Below are 7,356 nucleotides of genomic sequence, written 5' to 3'. Positions count from 1 at the left end.
TCTCATGCCCGTCTCTGGGGTCCGCGCTTTTAGCCGCGGCTCGCGCCCGTCTCTGGAGCTCCTTTAAGCAGCGCTCTTAATCCCTTCTCCTCGTGCACCAGGAAACAAAGAGGGAAGAAAAAGTCTCTTGTCTCTTCGGCAGCTCCAGACCTTTTCCCGGACTCCCTCGCAGCCAGCCGTGGCGCACTAGCTCCTTCAGGCTGTGTTCATGCCGCCAACCCCAGTCCTCTCCTTGCGCTCCGACCGATGCCCAAGCCTCAACTCCAGGCCCCGCCCGCCCCGGCGGGTGAGCAGACAAGCCTCTCGGGCTGGTGAGTGCCGGTCAGCACAGATCCTCTGTGCAGGAATCTCTCCGCTTTGCCCTCCGCACCCCTGTTGCTATGCTCTCCTCCGTGGCTGCGAAGCTTCCCCCCGCACCCCGCCACCCACAGTCTCCGCCCGCGAAGGGGCTTCCTAGTGTGTGGAAACCTTTTCTCCTTCACGGCTCCCTCCCACTGGTGCAGGTCCCGTCCCTACTCTTTCGTCTCTGTTTATTCTTTTTTCTTTTTCTCTACCCAGCTACGTGGGGAGTTTCTTGCCTTTTGGGAGGACTGAGGTCTTCTGCCAGCGTTCAGTTGGTTTTCTGTAGGAGTTGTTCCACATGTAGATGTATTTCTGATGTATTTATGGGGAGGAAGGTGATCTCCATGTCTTACTCTTCCGCCATCTTGTAGCTCTTCCCCCAGCTGCCAATTTTGAAGAGCCTGGAGCAGAACGGCGGGTCGGGAGCAAAAGCAGGGTACTGCACACACCACCACCAGAGGGGTGAGCAAACACCTAAGCCACCCCTCTAGCCCCACCCCTGGACACACCCCTACCCTCACCCCATATAAGGAACAAGCTCAACTTCCTCACGGAGCAAGTGAGCAGGGGAACCTGTTACTTGTTCTCCTTCTTCTTACTGCAGCAGGGCCCCCAGTAAAGCCTTTTCTGAACTTCTTTTTTGGCCTCTAGTCAATTTCTATTGATTGGGGAAGGCCAAGAACCCTGCTCGGTATCACAGTCACAGGCTCAGTCAACCATATGGGGGACACTCTAGCTGATTCAGTTTGTTATAAGGCAGAAACTAACACACCATTGTAATGCAATTATACTCCAATAAAGGTGTTCAAACAAACAAACAAACAAAACAAACAAACAAAAACAATTTGGGGGACTGTGAAACTGGAATGGCTCTTCAGTTTTTCTGGGTTGGGCCATGATTCTCTGGGCTTTATAGTCCTTCAGATATTTTTCGGCCAACCTGGAAATAGGTATGACATGATCTTTGCAGATAAAATAACTCCTGAAGCAGCTGACAGGCTCTCAGCCGATGGTACTCTTAGCAGTAGGGGCAAAGAGTAGTTCACTAAAAGGGGATCTGGGTGGCTTACCGTAGTGTCCTCCAGATACTTTGTTTTGTGTCCATTGGCAAACTCATCTACAATTGCCATTTTGTTAACCTCTTTTCTGAGCTCTAGCTCTGCATACTCAGCTGTCTACCCAGGATCTACAATTCAATGCATCAAGGGCATCCTCAACTCAGCACAGCCAAACTGGACTCACAGCCTTCACTCATTCTTCTCCCCAAACACCATACCCTGTTTTTTTCTTTTTTTTCCTTCTTAGTAAGTGACACCATCACCTGGTTAATCCCAGAAATCATCATTCTCTCTTCCTTGATCTTTTTAAAATTCCCGTGTGTAATAATAACTCACATCTTGTTGATTTTATCTCCTGACATCTTTTGAATCCATCTGCTGCTTTCTGTTTTCACTGTTAAGTCTTGAGTTCATGTTCCCATTACTTCATGTCAAGGCTACTGCAGTAACATTCTAACTAGTCTCTTTCCATCATTTTTGCATCTTTTCAATCTCTCTCTTATACTGAAATCATGATAATCTTTTTATAACTTAGATTAATCAAATCACTATCCTGCTTAAAACACTGAAATAATTTTCCTGTTATTTTAAGGTAAGGACTAATAGCTTTAACGTAAACTGCCAGGTTCCTGCCTATTTCACCAGCATAACCTCATGGTCCAGTGTCAGCGATACTGGCCTTCTTCATATTGTTTAAATGTGCCATGCTCCTTCTAACCTAGACCCTCGATACGGTATTCCTTTTACCTGAACAACTCTCTCACCCCATCTCCCTACCATTACCTTTGTCTATGTATGTAATTCCTACTCAAGCCTTAGATTTCATGTCAGTGGTTATTTCACTGAGATTTCCCTGAGTTCCCTAAACTGGACTGGGTTTCCTGTTTTAATGGCTCATAGTACACTTTTCCTTCTCCTTATAACAATTGTAACTACTTTCAAATATACATTTATTTGTATGATAATTAATGCATTTTTTACATTAGAGTATAATTTCCACAAAAGTAAGGACCCTGTTTTTGCTTATAATTGTATCTTCAGTTCCTGGTATATGGAAGGAAAACAGCTCAACTCCCCATATCAAAAGAGAAACCAAACAATTTCTGGGATAAGTATTCTTCATGGATGATTTTTCTATAATCATCTAGTTGGTGGAGGATGCTAATGGTTCTTAAGATACTTATAAACCCATCACTAGATTACATGGCTGCATGGGGGCAGAAAGTAGGTAAAGGAATACCATAGAGAAAGTAGAAAATGCAAAGCATCTTATAGAAGTTAGGCATTAAACCCAGAGTGTGGGTGTGAGAGGAGAAGGAAATTACCTGTAATGCCTAAGAATCTAACATTCTCAGATAAAATAAACATTAAGACTGTGTAAATTATCAGGCTATGACTTTTTTAAGCGAAAAATGATTCACTCAGGGTAAGTACCCTTTTAAAAATCTGCCATGATTATAATTTCAGTGTCTTTAATCATTCCTAAATACCTTGAGAAAGGTAGAAATATTGTGTCATTTCAATATATTAAAGATGGATATAATCAAATCTAGTAAAAACAAGAGGTTGGCCAAAGTCAGTAAAAGCTAGCATAAGAGAACAAACTATTACAGAACTGATCTCCTGTTGTGAACATCTGTAAATTAGAGTTACTATAAAAGCATCTGCTTTTATACATAAGATAACAGACAGGACAGGATTACAATCTCTGAGAAAAGGGAAAGGAGGGAAACAAATGAGATGAACCCTACCATTACAAGGAAAATATACATAAAAATTTTTTTGAAGATATTTCTGGACTGCAGGCCAGGGCAATGAACCTCTGATAGACTCTAGCAATCTCCTGTAGCAATAGAAATGACAGAGAGCAAAGTTCAGGGAGGACAGAGTCTGGAATTTCTGAGGAAAAGACCCAAGATGAGGAAGAAATACATAGAAAGAACTCCAGAAATGTGGATAATTGTTTTCATGCATCTTTGGATGAGAACTCTGCACATGTGTAGGGTAAAACCCAAAAGAGCTAGACAAGAACAACTTCTGAAGAAAGAGCAATTACTGGAAATCTTTAAGGTGAACAATGCCCAGAGCTTGTATAGGTATAGGGAACACTCTAGTTGTTCCAACTAAGGTGGGAAGACCTCATTAAATACATAGGGCATTGGGCAGAGACCATAGAACACATTAAAATGGTTACTTTAACCTCAGGAGTATTCTAGACCCACTCTGAATAGGTTTAAAAATAAACCTTGGAAGGATAAATCTAATCTCCAAATAATCTAACTACCTTCTAGGTGAATACAATAAAACCTAGCATTTAATAATACAAAGTTCATAGCATTCAATATCCAATAAAAATTTTTGATGGTCATGTAAAGAGGAAAATATGACCTGTAACCTGGAGAAAAATAAGTAAAGAGAAACAGACAAAGAATTGATAGAGTTGATGGAATAGGAAGACAAGGACATTAACAAAAAACCTGTCATTAATATACCCTATATGTTCAAGGATCTAAAGGAAGATGCCATAAATATGTATGATGAAAATTTTAAGGCAGCTACAAAAGCAGATACTAGAACTCACAAGTGAGTGAGTAAAGAACTCAATATAAAAATTTTATTCTATATATGATATAAACTATTAGAAGATAAAAATAAAAATACTGTTAATAGCATACAAATCATGAACTAGTTATAGATAAATTTAATAAAATTTGTACAAGACTTGGTAATGAAAATTTCAAAATATTGTCAAGAGAAATTTTAGAAAGATGTAACTAAATGGAGAGAGAAACCATGTTTGTGAACTGGGAGGCTCAATATTATTAAGATTGTGGTTCTCCCCAGATTGATCTGTAATTTTAATGTAATCCCAATCAATATCTCTGCAGCCTTCTTAAATTTATTATTTATTTATTTTTATAGAAATTGGGAAGCTGAAAGATGAATATAAAACCTAGATGAATATTCAAAGGAGCTAGAATAGCCAAAACAATTCTGAAAAAGAACAACATTGGAGGATTTCACTAATTAATTTCGAGGCTTAGTATAAATCTAAAGAAATTTTGATACTGGTATTGGCATAAGGATTGACATATAGATCAATAAACACACATAAGAGAGAACCTAGCAACAAATCCTCAAAATATGGCCAATAGCTTTTTGACAAAAGAGCCAAGGTAATTTAGTGGGGAAAGTAGAGTTTTTTCAAAAAATGATGATGAACCAAAATGAACCTTGACCATTTCCTCATGCCACATAAAATTACTTAAAATGGATTATAAGCCTAAATATTATAATTTATCATAAAAACTAAAACTGTAGTTTTTTTCCAGAAGAAATAAGAGAAAAATCTTTACAACATTGGGACAGGCAAATATTTAGATAGAACAAAATAGGTCTAAACCAGGAAAAGGAATTAATAAATTTGACATCACAAAAACTATAAACTTCTCTTACAAAGACACAGTTAAATGATAAAGCAAATCACAGACTTGGAGAAACTATTTTAATAATACATAGTATCTAGCAAAGGACTTGTATCCAGAAGATATATAGAACTCTTCATTCTCAAAGATAAGACAATAAACTCAATAAAAATGGGAAAAAGATTCACAGAATTTATAAAAGAAGATATATGAATAGGTAATCCACTCATAGCTATATGCTCAATACCATCAATCAGTAGGAAATGCAAATTAAATCCATATTGAAATAATACTACATGCCCATTTAGTTTCTGATGAGAAGTCCATGGCCTTTTGAATTTGTGTTCCCATGTACATAATATATCCCTTTCTCCAACTTTTTAAAGAATTCATTATTTCTTTGTTTTTCAGCATTTTGACTATGCTCTGCTTATGCGTGTTTCCTCTGCATTTATTCAGTTTGGGGTGTGCAGCATAATCCAGTGAAACCATCTCAGTCAGTGCTTCTTTTCTTTTTTTGAAAGATTATTAATTTGTTACCAAAGAGCATCCAATCACAGCCAAAACCATTGCCGAAGGTGTGGGCATCCTCTCAGAAGACAAGGAAACCATAGAAGACATTTCTGCCTACCTCATCATCCCAGTGAGCCAGGTGAACCCAAGAAATGCCAATGCCTGCATGGTACATGGAAGTGATCTGAAGGACTTGACTTTCCAGCAGCTGGATGACATTTTGAAGTACCATACTGAGATTGTGTTTCCCAGGTCCTCTCCTCAACAGAAGCTCAGGAAGACTGCCAGAGAGAGGGCACTATAATGGCTGTAACTGGTGATGGTGTCAATGACTCAGCTTTGAAGAAGGTGGACACTGGGGTTGCTATGGGAATTGCAGGCTCAGAAGTGTCTATGTAAGCTACTGACATGATTCTCCTTGGATGAGAATTTTGCCTCAATTGTGACTGGAGTAGAGGAAAGTCATCTAATCTTTGATAACTTGAAGAAATCTATTGCCTACACCATAACCAGAACATTCCAGATATTTATTATCTGGAACACCCCCTTCCTGATATTCATTATTACAAACATTCCACTGCCCCTGAGGACCATCACCATCCTCTGCATTAACTAGGGCATGGACATGGTTCCAGCCACCTCTCTGGCTTATGAGCTAGCTCAGAGTGACATCATGAAGAGACAGCTCGAAAACCCCAAAATGGACAAACGTGAATAAGCAGCTGATCAGCATGGCCTATGGACAGATTGCTATGATCCAGGCCCTGGGGGGCTTCTTCACTTACTTTGTGATCCTAGGCTGAGAAGAGCTTCCTCCCAATTCACCTGCTGGGTCTGAGGGGACTGAGATGACCACTGGATCAATGATGTTGAGGACAGCTGCGGAAAGCAGTGGACCTACAAGCAGAGGAAAATCTTGGCTTTTACCTGCCACACAGCCTTCTTTGTCAGTATCTTGGTGGCACAATGGGCCAACTTGGTCATCTGCAAGACCAGGAGGAATTCAGTCTTCCAGCAGGGGATTTGGCCTCTTTGAAGAGATGGCCCTTGCTGCTTTCCTTTTCTACTGCCCTGGAGTGGGTGTTGCCTTGAGGATGTATCCTCTCAAACCTACCTTGTGGCTCAGTGTCTTCTCCTATTCTCTCCTCATCTTCCTATATGACAAAGTCGGAAAAGTCATCATCAGGTGATGCTGATGCCCTGGTGGCTGGTGGAGAAGGAAACCTACTACTAGACCCCATGTTGCACACTGTGGAGCACCATGTCACACACTCTGCTCCCATTATCCACCCCCTTTTTGTGTACTTTATTCTTGGAGTTCATAATTCTACAGTGATAGGAAAGCACTGAAACATGTGGAGGAAGCAAGATGTTCTGAAATGAAACATGTAGCTATATGGGGCGGGTGTGTGGGTGGAGGTGGGGAAAGGGTTCCCAGAGAAGCACCCATCTGTGGAAATCACAGCAGGGAAGGTTATTTTGTGCCTTTTTGTTTTTGTAGAGAGGAAAACTAGGATCTCCTTGCCTGATGCACAGCAAAGCCAATCTGCTGACATGGGGTTGTGGTGAAGGAAAGTATAACATTTATTGCAGGGTGCCAAGCAAGGAGAACAGTCAGCTAGTGCCAAAAGACCTGAACTCCCTGAGGCTTTCAGGGAAGGGTTTTAAAAGGCAACATTGTGGTGAGGGTTCCAAAGTGTGTGATCAGATAGTGGACTTTCTTCTAATTAGTTGGTGGTGAAGTGACAGCATGATGTTTCAAGAATCTTAATCATCAGCCTTCTGGTCCCAACCAGTCTAAGGTCTACATGCTTGTGGTCAGCCTGTAGTCACCATCCTCCACTTGGGTGGGGGTCTTATTTTCTGCAGAGCAACCTAAAGATATGTGTCAGATTGTAATGTATATCCCTTGAGGGGGAACTAGGACTCTGTTTTGTCACTGAACTATTGCTTAAGCTATCATACTTTTCTTGTGTGACTGCTTTTCCTTTGTTCCTGCATTCCCTCATTTCCCTAAT

The 7,356-nt window shown here is 40.6% G+C and overlaps 1 pseudogene; it reads left to right on the top strand.

The window, feature by feature from the left end:
* Positions 1-5,360: 5,360 nt before the first annotated feature.
* LOC132427722 (sodium/potassium-transporting ATPase subunit alpha-1 pseudogene) lies at positions 5,361-6,528 on the top strand (annotated as a pseudogene).
* The last annotated feature ends 828 nt before the right edge of the window (positions 6,529-7,356 follow it).

Source organism: Delphinus delphis, chromosome 6 (assembly GCF_949987515.2).
Source record: "Delphinus delphis chromosome 6, mDelDel1.2, whole genome shotgun sequence".
NCBI lineage: Eukaryota > Metazoa > Chordata > Mammalia > Artiodactyla > Delphinidae > Delphinus > Delphinus delphis.
This window is presented reverse-complemented; position numbering and strand designations above follow the sequence as displayed.